At 29.5% G+C, this 13465-nt stretch overlaps 4 pseudogenes; all 4 read right to left on the bottom strand.

The window, feature by feature from the left end:
* Positions 1-2141: 2141 nt before the first annotated feature.
* Positions 2142-2259, bottom strand: LOC149582424 (5S ribosomal RNA; annotated as a pseudogene).
* A 136-nt stretch (positions 2260-2395) lies between these two features.
* On the bottom strand, positions 2396-2514 carry LOC149582423 (5S ribosomal RNA; annotated as a pseudogene).
* Positions 2515-2870: 356 nt separating this feature from the next.
* On the bottom strand, positions 2871-2989 carry LOC149582422 (5S ribosomal RNA; annotated as a pseudogene).
* A 359-nt stretch (positions 2990-3348) lies between these two features.
* On the bottom strand, positions 3349-3467 carry LOC149582421 (5S ribosomal RNA; annotated as a pseudogene).
* Between the last annotated feature and the right edge of the window lie 9998 nt (positions 3468-13465).

The raw sequence follows: 13465 nt of genomic DNA, 5'->3' as shown, positions 1-13465 counted from the left end.
TTCAATCGAGATGAAATTACTTTTAATGAGTGTTTTATAGGGAATTAAGCTGAATTCGGTCAAAAATTTCTCCAGAAAAAAATGCATTCAAAAAAGTACCGAAAAAATCGCATGTTTTTCTTCTTCAAGACACAAAATCCGTGACAACGATTTCTTATTGAAAAATTTAATTTTAACAGTTTTTTGATTGAATATCGTTACATTTGCTTGAATTAAAGCAAAAAGTATAAAAATAATGGTTTCAGTGAACATATTTGAAAATAGTGAAGAAATACTCAAAGTATGCTTCTTTGGCCGTGAAACGTCGATTTTTAAAATCTTATTAAAAATCGAGGTAAATTTTTAATTATTGTTCAATCGAGATGAAATCACTTTCAATGAGTGTTTTATAGGGAATTAAACAGAATTCGGTCAAAAATTTCTCCAGAAAAAAATGCATTCAAAAAAGTACCGAAAAAATCGCATGTTTTTCTTCTTCTAGATACAAAATCCGTGACAACGATTTCTTATTGAAAAATTTAATTTTAACAGTATTTTGATTGAATATCGTTACATTTGCTTGAATTAAAGCAAAAAGTATAAAAATAATGGTTTCAGTGAATATATTTGTAAATAGTGAAGAAATACTCAAAATATGCTTCGTTGGCGGTGAAACGTCGATTTTGAAAATGTTATTAAAAATCGAGGTACATTTTTAATTATTGTTCAATCGAGATGAAATCACTTTTAATGAGTGTTTTATAGGGAATTAAGCTGAATTCGGTCAAACATTTCTCCAGAAAAAAATGCATTTAAAAGTGTACCAAAAAATCGCATGTTTTTTCTCTTCAAGATACAAAATCCGTGACAACGATTTCTTATTTAAAATTGAATTTTAACAGGTTGTTGAATGAATATCGTTACATTTGCTTGAATTAACGCAAAAATTACAAAAATAATGGTTTCAGTGGTTATATTTGAAAATAGTGAAGAAATACTCAAAATGTTTTTCTTTGGCCGAGTTACGTCGATTTTGAAAATGTTATCAAAAATCGAGGTACATTTTTATTTATTGTTCAATCGAGATGAAATCACTTTTAATGAGTGTTTTATATTGAATTAAGCTGAATTCGGTCAAAAATTTCTCCAGAAAAAAATGCATTCAAAAAAGTACCGAAAAAATCGCATGTTTTTCTTCTTCAAGACACAAAATCCGTGAATACGATTTCTTATTGAAAATTGAATTTTAACAGTTTTTTGAATGAATATCGTTACATTGCTTGAATTAAAGCAAAAAGTATAAAAATAATGGATTCAATGAATATATTTGAAAATAGAGAAGAACTACTCAAAATATGCTTCTTTGGCCGTGAAACGCCGATTTTGAAAATGTTATTAAAAATCGAGGTAAATTTTTAATTATGTTCAATCGAGATGAAATCACTTTTTATGGGTGTTTTATAGGGAATTAAGCTGAATTCGGTCAAACATTTCTCCAGAAAAAAATGCATTCAAAAGTGTACCGAAAAAATCGCATGTTTTTCTTCTTCAAGATACAAAATCCGTGACAACGATTTCTTATTGAAAAATGGAATTTTAACAGTTTTTTGAATGAATATCGTTACATTTGCTTGAATTAAAGCAAAAGGTATAAAAATAATGGTTTCAGTGGTTATATTTGAAAATAGTGAAGAAATACTCAAAGTGGTCTCCCTCCCAAGGACTGACTGCGCTCGACGCTTCTTAACTTCGGTTATCGGACGAGAACCGGTGTATTCAGCGTGTTATGGCCGTTTCTCGAGAGTGCTAGTTAATAATTTGAATTAAATTAACTTTCATCTTTATAAAACAATAACAAAAAGAAGATATGTTTGCTTTTTTCATATTTGGTGGAATTTGAAAGAGGAAACAAAAGTGAAAAAGCCGACGGCACGCAGTATTCCCAAGTACTGTATGCGCTCGACGCTGCTTAACTTCGGTTATCGGACGAGAGCCGGTGTATTCAGCGTGATATGGCCGTTGCCGAGAGTGCTAGGTAATAATTCGAATTTAAATTAAGTGAGACAAATTAACCATCATCTTTTTAAGACAATAACAAAAAGAAAATAAGTTTGCTTTTTTCAAATCTATTGGAATTTAAAAGAGGGAAAAAAAAGTGAAAAAGCCAACGGCACGCAGTGTTCCTAAGTGGTCTCCCTCCCAAGTAGTGACTGCGCTCGACGCTGCTAACGTCGGCGATCGGACGAGAACCGGTGTTCTCAGCGTGATATGGCCGTTGCCGAGGGTGCTAGTTAAAAATTCGAATTTAAATTAAGTGAGACAAATTAACCTTCATCTTTCTAAAACAATAACAAAAAGAAGATATGTTTGCTTTTTCATATCTATTGGAATTTAAAAGAGGAAAAAAAAGTGAAAAAGCTAACGGCACGCAGTGTTCCTAAGTGGTCGCCCTCCCAAATACTGACTGCGCTCGACGCTGCTTAACTTCGGTTATCGTACGAGAACCGGTGTATTCAGCGTGTTATGGCCGTTGCCGATAGTGCTAGTTAATAATTTGAATTAAATTAACTTACATCTTTATAAAACAATAACAAAAAGAAGATATGTGTGCTTTTTTCAATTCGGGTGGAATTTAAAAGAGGAAACAAAAGTGAAAAACCAACGGCACGCAGTATTCCCAAGTACTGACTGCGCTCGACGCTGCTACCAGGGCGATCGGACGAGAACCGGTGTTCTCAACGTGATATGGCCGTTGCCGAGAGTGCTAGTTAAAAATTCGAATTTAAATTAAGTGAGACAAATTAACCTTCATAATTTTAAAACAATAACAAAAAAAACATGTTTGCTTTTTTCATATCTATTAAAATTTAAAAGAGGAAAAAAAGTGAAAAACCCAACGGCACGCAGTGTTCCTAAGTGGTCTCCCTCCCAAGTACTGACTGCGCTCGACGCTGCTTAACTTCGGTGATCGGACGAGAACCGGTGTATTCAGCGTGTTATGGCCGTTGCCGAAAGTGCTAGTTAATAATTTGAACTAAATCAACTTTCATCTTTATAAAACAATAACAAAAAGAAGATATGTTTGCTTTTTTCATATCGGGTGGAATTTAAAAGAGGAAACAAAAGTGAAAAAGCCAACGGCACGCAGTATTCCCAAGTACTGACTGCGCTCGACGCTGCCAACGTCGGCGATCGGACGAGAACCGGTGTTCTCAGCGTGATATGGTCGTTGCCGAGAGTGCTAGATAATAATTCGAACTTAAATTAAGTGAGACAAATTAACCTTCATCTTTTTAAAACAATAACAAAAAGAAAATATGTTTGCTTTTTTATATCTATTGGAATTTAAAAGAGGAAAAAAAGTGAAAAAGCTAACGGCACGCAGTGTTCCTAAGTGGTCGCCCTCCCAAGTACTGACTGCGCTCGACGCTTCTTAACTTCGGTGATCGGACGAGAACCGGTGTATTCAGCGTGATATGGCCGTTGCCGAGAGTGCTAGTTAATAATTTGAATTTAATTAACTTTCATCTTTATAAAACAATAACAAAAAGAAGATATGTTTGCTTCTTTCATATCGGGTGGAATTTAAAAGAGGAAACAAAAGTGAAAAACCAACGGAACGCAGTATTCCCAAGTACTGTATGCGCTCGACGCTGCTTAACTTCGGTTATCGGACGAGAACCGGTGTATTCAGCGTGATATGGCCGTTGCCGAGAGTGCTAGTTAATAATTTGAATTTAATTAACTTTCATCTTTATAAAACAATAACAAAAAAGAAGATATGTTTGCTTTTTTCATATCTATTAAAATTTAAAAGAGGAAACAAAAGTGAAAAAGCCAACGGCACGCAATATTCCCAAGTACTGACTGCGCTCGACGCTGCTAACGTCGGCGATCGGACGAGAACCGGTGTTCTCAGCGTGATATGGCCGTTGCCGAGAGTGCTAGATAATAATTCGAATGGTTTCAGTGGTTATTTTTGAAAATAGTGAAGAAATACTCAAAATATGCTTCTTTGGCCGTGAAACGTCGATTTTGAAAATGTTATTAAAAATCGAGGTACATTTTTGTTTATTGTTCAATCGAGATGAAATCACTTTTAATGAGTGTTTTATAGGGAATTAAGCTGAATTCGGTCAAAAATTTCTCCAGAAAAAAATGCATTCAAAAAAGTACCGAAAAAATCGCATGTTTTTCTTCTTCAAGATACAAAATCCGTGACAACGATTTCTTATTGAAAAATTTAATTTTAACAGTTTTTTGATTGAATATCGTTACATTTGCTTGAATTAAAGCAAAAAGTATAAAAATAATGCTTTCAGTGAACATATTTGAAAATAGTGAAGAAATACTCAAAGTATGCTTCTTTGGCCGTGAAACGTCGATTTTGAAAATGTTATTAAAAATCGAGGTAAATTTTTAATTATTGTTCAATCGAGATGAAATCACTATCAATGAGTGTTTTATAGGGAATTAAGCTGAATTCGGTCAAACATTTCTCCAGAAAAAAATGCATTCAAAAGTGTACCGAAAAAATCGCATGTTTTTTTTCTTCAAGATACAAAATCCGTGACAACGATTTCTTATTTAAAATTGAATTTTAACAGTTTGTTGAATGAATATCGTTACATTTGCTTGAATTAACGCAAAAATTACAAAAATAATGGTTTCAGTGGTTATATTTGAAAACAGTGAACAAATACTCAAAATGTTTTCCTTAGGCCGAGTTACGTCGATTTTGAAAATGTTATTAAAAATCGAGGTACATTTTTATTTATTGTTCAATCGAGATGAAATCACTTTCAATGAGTGTTTTATAGGGAATTAAGCTGAATTCGGTCAAAAATTTCTCCAGAAAAAAATTCATTCAAAAAAGTACCGAAAAAATCGCAGGTTTTTCTTCTTCAAGACACAAAATCCGTGAATACGATTTCTTACTGAAAATTGAATTTTAACAGTTTTTTGAATGAATATCGTTACATTGCTTGAATTAAAGCAAAAAGTATAAAAATAATGGTTTCAGTGAACATATTTGAAAATAGTGAAGAAATACTCAAAGTATGCTTCTTTGGCCGTGAAACGTCGATTTTGAAAATGTTATTAAAAATCGAGGTAAATTTTTAATTATTGTTCAATCAAGATGAAATCACTTTCAAAGAGTGTTTTATAGGGAATTAAGGTGAATTCGGTCAAACATTTCTCCAAAAAAAATGCATTCTAAAGTGTACCGAAAAAATCGCATGTTTTTTTTCTTCAAGATACAAAATCCGTGACAACGATTTCTTATTGAAAATTGAATTTTAACAGTTTTTTGAATGAATATCGTTACATTTGCTTGAATTAACGCAAAAATTACAAAAATAATGGTTTCAGTGGTTATATTTGAAAACAGTGAACAAATACTCAAAATGTTTTCCTTAGGCCGAGTTACGTCGATTTTGAAAATGTTATTAAAAATCGAGGTACATTTTTATTTATTGTTCAATCGAGATGAAATCACTTTCAATGAGTGTTTTATAGGGAATTAAGCTGAATTCGGTCAAAAATTTCTCCAGAAAAAAAATCATTCAAAAAAGTACCGAAAAAATCGCATGATTTTCTTCTTCAAGATACAAAATCCGTGACAACGATTTCTTATTGAAAAATTGAATTTTAACAGTTTTTTGAATGAATATCGTTACATTTGCTTGAATTAAAGCAAAAAGTATAAAAATAATGGTTTCAGTGGTTATTTTTGAAAATAGTGAAGAAATACTCAAAATATGCTTCTTTGGCCGTGAAACGTCGATTTTGAAAATGTTATTAAAAATCGAGGTACATTTTTGTTTATTGTTCAATCGAGATGAAATCACTTTTAATGAGTGTTTTATAGGGAATTAAGGTGAATTCGGTCAAACATTTCTCCAAAAAAAATGCATTCTAAAGTGTACCGAAAAAATCGCATGTTTTTTTTCTTCAAGATACAAAATCCGTGACAACGATTTCTTATTGAAAATTGAATTTTAACAGTTTTTTGAATGAATATCGTTACATTTGCTTGAATTAACGCAAAAATTACAAAAATAATGGTTTCAGTGGTTATATTTGAAAACAGTGAACAAATACTCAAAATGTTTTCCTTAGGCCGAGTTACGTCGATTTTGAAAATGTTATTAAAAATCGAGGTACATTTTCATTTATTGTTCAATCGAGATGAAATCACTTTCAATGAGTGTTTTATAGGGAATTAAGCTGAATTCGGTCAAAAATTTCTCCAGAAAAAAATTCATTCAAAAAAGTACCGAAAAAATCGCATGATTTTCTTCTTCAAGATACAAAATCCGTGACAACGATTTCTTATTGAAAAATTGAATTTTAACAGTTTTTTGAATGAATATCGTTACATTTGCTTGAATTAAAGCAAAAAGTATAAAAATAATGGTTTCAGTGGTTATTTTTGAAAATAGTGAAGAAATACTCAAAATATGCTTCTTTGGCCGTGAAACGTCGATTTTGAAAATGTTATTAAAAATCGAGGTACATTTTTGTTTATTGTTCAATCGAGATGAAATCACTTTTAATGAGTGTTTTATAGGGAATTAAGCTGAATTCGGTCAAAAATTTCTCCAGAAAAAAATGCATTCAAAAAAGTACCGAAAAAATCGCATGTTTTTCTTCTTCAAGATACAAAATCCGTGACAACGATTTCTTATTGAAAAATTTAATTTTAACAGTTTTTTGATTGAATATCGTTACATTTGCTTGAATTAAAGCAAAAAGTATAAAAATAATGCTTTCAGTGAACATATTTGAAAATAGTGAAGAAATACTCAAAGTATGCTTCTTTGGCCGTGAAACGTCGATTTTGAAAATGTTATTAAAAATCGAGGTAAATTTTTAATTATTGTTCAATCGAGATGAAATCACTATCAATGAGTGTTTTATAGGGAATTAAGCTGAATTCGGTCAAACATTTCTCCAGAAAAAAATGCATTCAAAAGTGTACCGAAAAAATCGCATGTTTTTTTTCTTCAAGATACAAAATCCGTGACAACGATTACTTATTTAAAATTGAATTTTAACAGTTTGTTGAATGAATATCGTTACATTTGCTTGAATTAACGCAAAAATTACAAAAATAATGGTTTCAGTGGTTATATTTGAAAACAGTGAACAAATACTCAAAATGTTTTCCTTAGGCCGAGTTACGTCGATTTTGAAAATGTTATTAAAAATCGAGGTACATTTTTATTTATTGTTCAATCGAGATGAAATCACTTTCAATGAGTGTTTTATAGGGAATTAAGCTGAATTCGGTCAAAAATTTCTCCAGAAAAAAATTCATTCAAAAAAGTACCGAAAAAATCGCAGGTTTTTCTTCTTCAAGACACAAAATCCGTGAATACGATTTCTTACTGAAAATTGAATTTTAACAGTTTTTTGAATGAATATCGTTACATTGCTTGAATTAAAGCAAAAAGTATAAAAATAATGGTTTCAGTGAACATATTTGAAAATAGTGAAGAAATACTCAAAGTATGCTTCTTTGGCCGTGAAACGTCGATTTTGAAAATGTTATTAAAAATCGAGGTAAATTTTTAATTATTGTTCAATCAAGATGAAATCACTTTCAAAGAGTGTTTTATAGGGAATTAAGGTGAATTCGGTCAAACATTTCTCCAAAAAAAATGCATTCTAAAGTGTACCGAAAAAATCGCATGTTTTTTTTCTTCAAGATACAAAATCCGTGACAACGATTTCTTATTGAAAATTGAATTTTAACAGTTTTTTGAATGAATATCGTTACATTTGCTTGAATTAACGCAAAAATTACAAAAATAATGGTTTCAGTGGTTATATTTGAAAACAGTGAACAAATACTCAAAATGTTTTCCTTAGGCCGAGTTACGTCGATTTTGAAAATGTTATTAAAAATCGAGGTACATTTTTATTTATTGTTCAATCGAGATGAAATCACTTTCAATGAGTGTTTTATAGGGAATTAAGCTGAATTCGGTCAAAAATTTCTCCAGAAAAAAAATCATTCAAAAAAGTACCGAAAAAATCGCATGATTTTCTTCTTCAAGATACAAAATCCGTGACAACGATTTCTTATTGAAAAATTGAATTTTAACAGTTTTTTGAATGAATATCGTTACATTTGCTTGAATTAAAGCAAAAAGTATAAAAATAATGGTTTCAGTGGTTATTTTTGAAAATAGTGAAGAAATACTCAAAATATGCTTCTTTGGCCGTGAAACGTCGATTTTGAAAATGTTATTAAAAATCGAGGTACATTTTTGTTTATTGTTCAATCGAGATGAAATCACTTTTAATGAGTGTTTTATAGGGAATTAAGGTGAATTCGGTCAAACATTTCTCCAAAAAAAATGCATTCTAAAGTGTACCGAAAAAATCGCATGTTTTTTTTCTTCAAGATACAAAATCCGTGACAACGATTTCTTATTGAAAATTGAATTTTAACAGTTTTTTGAATGAATATCGTTACATTTGCTTGAATTAACGCAAAAATTACAAAAATAATGGTTTCAGTGGTTATATTTGAAAACAGTGAACAAATACTCAAAATGTTTTCCTTAGGCCGAGTTACGTCGATTTTGAAAATGTTATTAAAAATCGAGGTACATTTTCATTTATTGTTCAATCGAGATGAAATCACTTTCAATGAGTGTTTTATAGGGAATTAAGCTGAATTCGGTCAAAAATTTCTCCAGAAAAAAATTCATTCAAAAAAGTACCGAAAAAATCGCATGATTTTCTTCTTCAAGATACAAAATCCGTGACAACGATTTCTTATTGAAAAATTGAATTTTAACAGTTTTTTGAATGAATATCGTTACATTTGCTTGAATTAAAGCAAAAAGTATAAAAATAATGGTTTCAGTGGTTATTTTTGAAAATAGTGAAGAAATACTCAAAATATGCTTCTTTGGCCGTGAAACGTCGATTTTGAAAATGGTATTAAAAATCGAGGTACATTTTTGTTTATTGTTCAATCGAGATGAAATCACTTTTAATGAGTGTTTTATAGGGAATTAAGCTGAATTCGGTCAAAAATTTCTCCAGAAAAAAATGCATTCAAAAAAGTACCGAAAAAATCGCATGTTTTTCTTCTTCAAGATACAAAATCCGTGACAACGATTTCTTATTGAAAAATTTAATTTTAACAGTTTTTTGATTGAATATCGTTACATTTGCTTGAATTAAAGCAAAAAGTATAAAAATAATGCTTTCAGTAAACATATTTGAAAATAGTGAAGAAATACTCAAAGTATGCTTCTTTGGCCGTTAAACGTCGATTTTGAAAATGTTATTAAAAATCGAGGTAAATTTTTAATTATTGTTCAATCGAGATGAAATCACTTTCAATGAGTGTTTTATAGGGAATTAAGCTGAATTCGGTCAAAAATTTCTCCAGAAAAAAATTCATTCAAAAAAGTACCGAAAAAATCGCAGGTTTTTCTTCTTCAAGACACAAAATCCGTGAATACGATTTCTTATTGAAAATTGAATTTTAACAGTTTTTTGAATGAATATCGTTACATTGCTTGAATTAAAGCAAAAATTATAAAAATAATGGTTTCAATGAATATATTTGAAAATAGTGAAGAAATACTCAAAGTATGCTTCTTTGGCCGTGAAACGTCGATTTTGAAAATGTTATTAAAAATCGAGGTAAATTTTTAATTATTGTTCAATCGAGATGAAATCACTTTCAATGAGTGTTTTATAGGGAATTAAGCTGAATTCGGTCAAAAATTTCTCCAGAAAAAAAAGCATTCAAAAAAGTACCGAAAAAAATCGCATGTTTTTCTTCTTCAAGATACAAAATCCGTGACAACGATTTCTTATTGAAAAATTGAATTTTAACAGTTTTTTGAATGAATATCGTTACATTTGCTTGAATTAAAGGAAAAATTACAAAAATAATGGTTTCAGTGGTTATATTTGAAAACAGTGAACAAATACTCAAAATGTTTTCCTTAGGCCGAGTTACGTCGATTTTGAAAATGTTATTAAAAATCGAGGTACATATTTATTTATTGTTCAATCGAGATGAAATCACTTTCAATGAGTGTTTTATAGGGAATTAAGCTGAATTCGGTCAAAAATTTCTCCAGAAAAAAATTCATCAAAAAAGTACCGAAAAAATCGCATGATTTTCTTCTTCAAGATACAAAATCCGTGACAACGATTTCTTATTGAAAAATTGAATTTTAACAGTTTTTTGAATGAATATCGTTACATTTGCTTGAATTAAAGCAAAAAGTATAAAAATAATGGTTTCAGTGAACATATTTGAAAATAGGGAAGAAATACTCAAAGTATGCTTCTTTGGCCGTGAAACGTCGATTTTGAAAATGTTATTAAAAATCGAGGTAAATTTTTAATTATTGTTCAATCGAGATGAAATCACTTTCAATGAGTGTTTTATAGGGAATTAAGCTGAATTTGGTCAAAAATTTCTCCAGAAAAAAATTCATTCAAAAAAGTACCGAAAAAATCGCATGATTTTCTTCTTCAAGATACAAAATCCGTGACAACGATTTCTTATTGAAAAATTGAATTTTAACAGTTTTTTGAATGAATATCGTTACATTTGCTTGAATTAAAGCAAAAAGTATAAAAATAATGGTTTCAGTGGTTATTTTTGAAAATAGTGAAGAAATACTCAAAATATGCTTCTTTGGCCGTGAAACGTCGATTTTGAAAATGTTATTAAAAATCGAGGTACATTTTTGTTTATTGTTCAATCGAGATGAAATCACTTTTAATGAGTGTTTTATAGGGAATGAAGCTGAATTCGGTCAAAAATTTCTCCAGAAAAAAATGCATTCAAAAAAGTACCGAAAAAATCGCATGTTTTTCTTCTTCAAGATACAAAATCCGTGACAACGATTTCTTATTGAAAAATTTAATTTTAACAGTTTTTTGATTGAATATCGTTACATTTGCTTGAATTAAAGCAAAAAGTATAAAAATAATGCTTTCAGTGAACATATTTGAAAATAGTGAAGAAATACTCAAAGTATGCTTCTTTGGCCGTTAAACGTCGATTTTGAAAATGTTATAAAAATCGAGGTAAATTTTTAATTATTGTTCAATCGAGATGAAATCACTTTCAATGAGTGTTTTATAGGGAATTAAGCTGAATTCGGTCAAAAATTTCTCTAGAAAAAAATTCATTCAAAAAAGTACCGAAAAAATCGCAGGTTTTTCTTCTTCAAGACACAAAATCCGTGAATACGATTTCTTATTGAAAATTGAATTTTAACAGTTTTTTGAATGAATATCGTTACATTGCTTGAATTAAAGCAAAAATTATAAAAATAATGGTTTCAATGAATATATTTGAAAATAGTGAAGAAATACTCAAAGTATGCTTCTTTGGCCGTGAAACGTCGATTTTGAAAATGTTATTAAAAATCGAGGTAAATTTTTAATTATTGTTCAATCGAGATGAAATCACTTTCAATGTGTGTTTTATAGGGAATTAAGCTGAATTCGGTCAAAAATTTCTCCAGAAAAAAAAGCATTCAAAAAAGTACCGAAAAAAATCGCATGTTTTTCTTCTTCAAGATACAAAATCCGTGACAACGATTTCTTATTGAAAAATTGAATTTTAACAGTTTTTTGAATGAATATCGTTACATTTGCTTGAATTAAAGCAAAAATTACAAAAATAATGGTTTCAGTGGTTATATTTGAAAACAGTGAACAAATACTCAAAATGTTTTCCTTAGGCCGAGTTACGTCGATTTTGAAAATGTTATTAAAAATCGAGGTACATATTTATTTATTGTTCAATCGAGATGAAATCACTTTCAATGAGTGTTTTATAGGGAATTAAGCTGAATTCGGTCAAAAATTTCTCCAGAAAAAAATTCATTCAAAAAAGTACCGAAAAAATCGCATGATTTTCTTCTTCAAGATACAAAATCCGTGACAACGATTTCTTATTGAAAAATTGAATTTTAACAGTTTTTTGAATGAATATCGTTACATTTGCTTGAATTAAAGAAAAAAGTATAAAAATAATGGTTTCAGTGGTTATTTTTGAAAATAGTGAAGAAATACTCAAAATATGCTTCTTTGGCCGTGAAACGTCGATTTTGAAAATGTTATTAAAAATCGAGGTACATTTTTGTTTATTGTTCAATCGAGATGAAATCACTTTTAATGAGTGTTTTATAGGGAATTAAGCTGAATTCGGTCAAAAATTTCTCCAGAAAAAAATGCATTCAAAAAAGTACCGAAAAAATCGCATGTTTTTCTTCTTCAAGATACAAAATCCGTGACAACGATTTCTTATTGAAAAATTTAATTTTAACAGTTTTTTGATTGAATATCGTTACATTTGCTTGAATTAAAGCAAAAAGTATAAAAATAATGCTTTCAGTAAACATATTTGAAAATAGTGAAGAAATACTCAAAGTATGCTTCTTTGGCCGTTAAACGTCGATTTTGAAAATGTTATTAAAAATCGAGGTAAATTTTTAATTATTGTTCAATCGAGATGAAATCACTTTCAATGAGTGTTTTATAGGGAATTAAGCTGAATTCGGTCAAAAATTTCTCCAGAAAAAAATTCATTCAAAAAAGTACCGAAAAAATCGCAGGTTTTTCTTCTTCAAGACACAAAATCCGTGAATACGATTTCTTATTGAAAATTGAATTTTAACAGTTTTTTGAATGAATATCGTTACATTGCTTGAATTAAAGCAAAAATTATAAAAATAATGGTTTCAATGAATATATTTGAAAATAGTGAAGAAATACTCAAAGTATGCTTCTTTGGCCGTGAAACGTCGATTTTGAAAATGTTATTAAAAATCGAGGTAAATTTTTAATTATTGTTCAATCGAGATGAAATCTCTTTCAATGAGTGTTTTATAGGGAATTAAGCTGAATTCGGTCAAAAATTTGTCCTGAAAAAAAAGCATTCAAAAAAGTACCGAAAAAAATCGCATGTTTTTCTTCTTCAAGATACAAAATCCGTGACAACGATTTCTTATTGAAAAATTGAATTTTAACAGTTTTTTGAATGAATATCGTTACATTTGCTTGAATTAAAGCAAAAATTACAAAAATAATGGTTTCAGTGGTTATATTTGAAAACAGTGAACAAATACTCAAAATGTTTTCCTTAGGCCGAGTTACGTCGATTTTGAAAATGTTATTAAAAATCGAGGTACATATTTATTTATTGTTCAATCGAGATGAAATCACTTTCAATGAGTGTTTTATAGGGAATTAAGCTGAATTCGGTCAAAAATTTCTCCAGAAAAAAATTCATTCAAAAAAGTACCGAAAAAATCGCATGATTTTCTTCTTCAAGATACAAAATCCGTGACAACGATTTCTTATTGAAAAATTGAATTTTAACAGTTTTTTGAATGAATATCGTTACATTTGCTTGAATTAAAGAAAAAAGTATAAAAATAATGCTTTCAGTGAACATATTTGAAAATAGTGAAGAAATACT

Source organism: Phalangium opilio, unplaced genomic scaffold, assembly GCF_054372755.1.
Source record: "Phalangium opilio isolate 3A_F unplaced genomic scaffold, DU_Popi_V2 ptg001675l_1, whole genome shotgun sequence".
NCBI classification, from domain to species: Eukaryota; Metazoa; Arthropoda; class Arachnida; order Opiliones; family Phalangiidae; genus Phalangium; species Phalangium opilio.
This window is presented reverse-complemented; position numbering and strand designations above follow the sequence as displayed.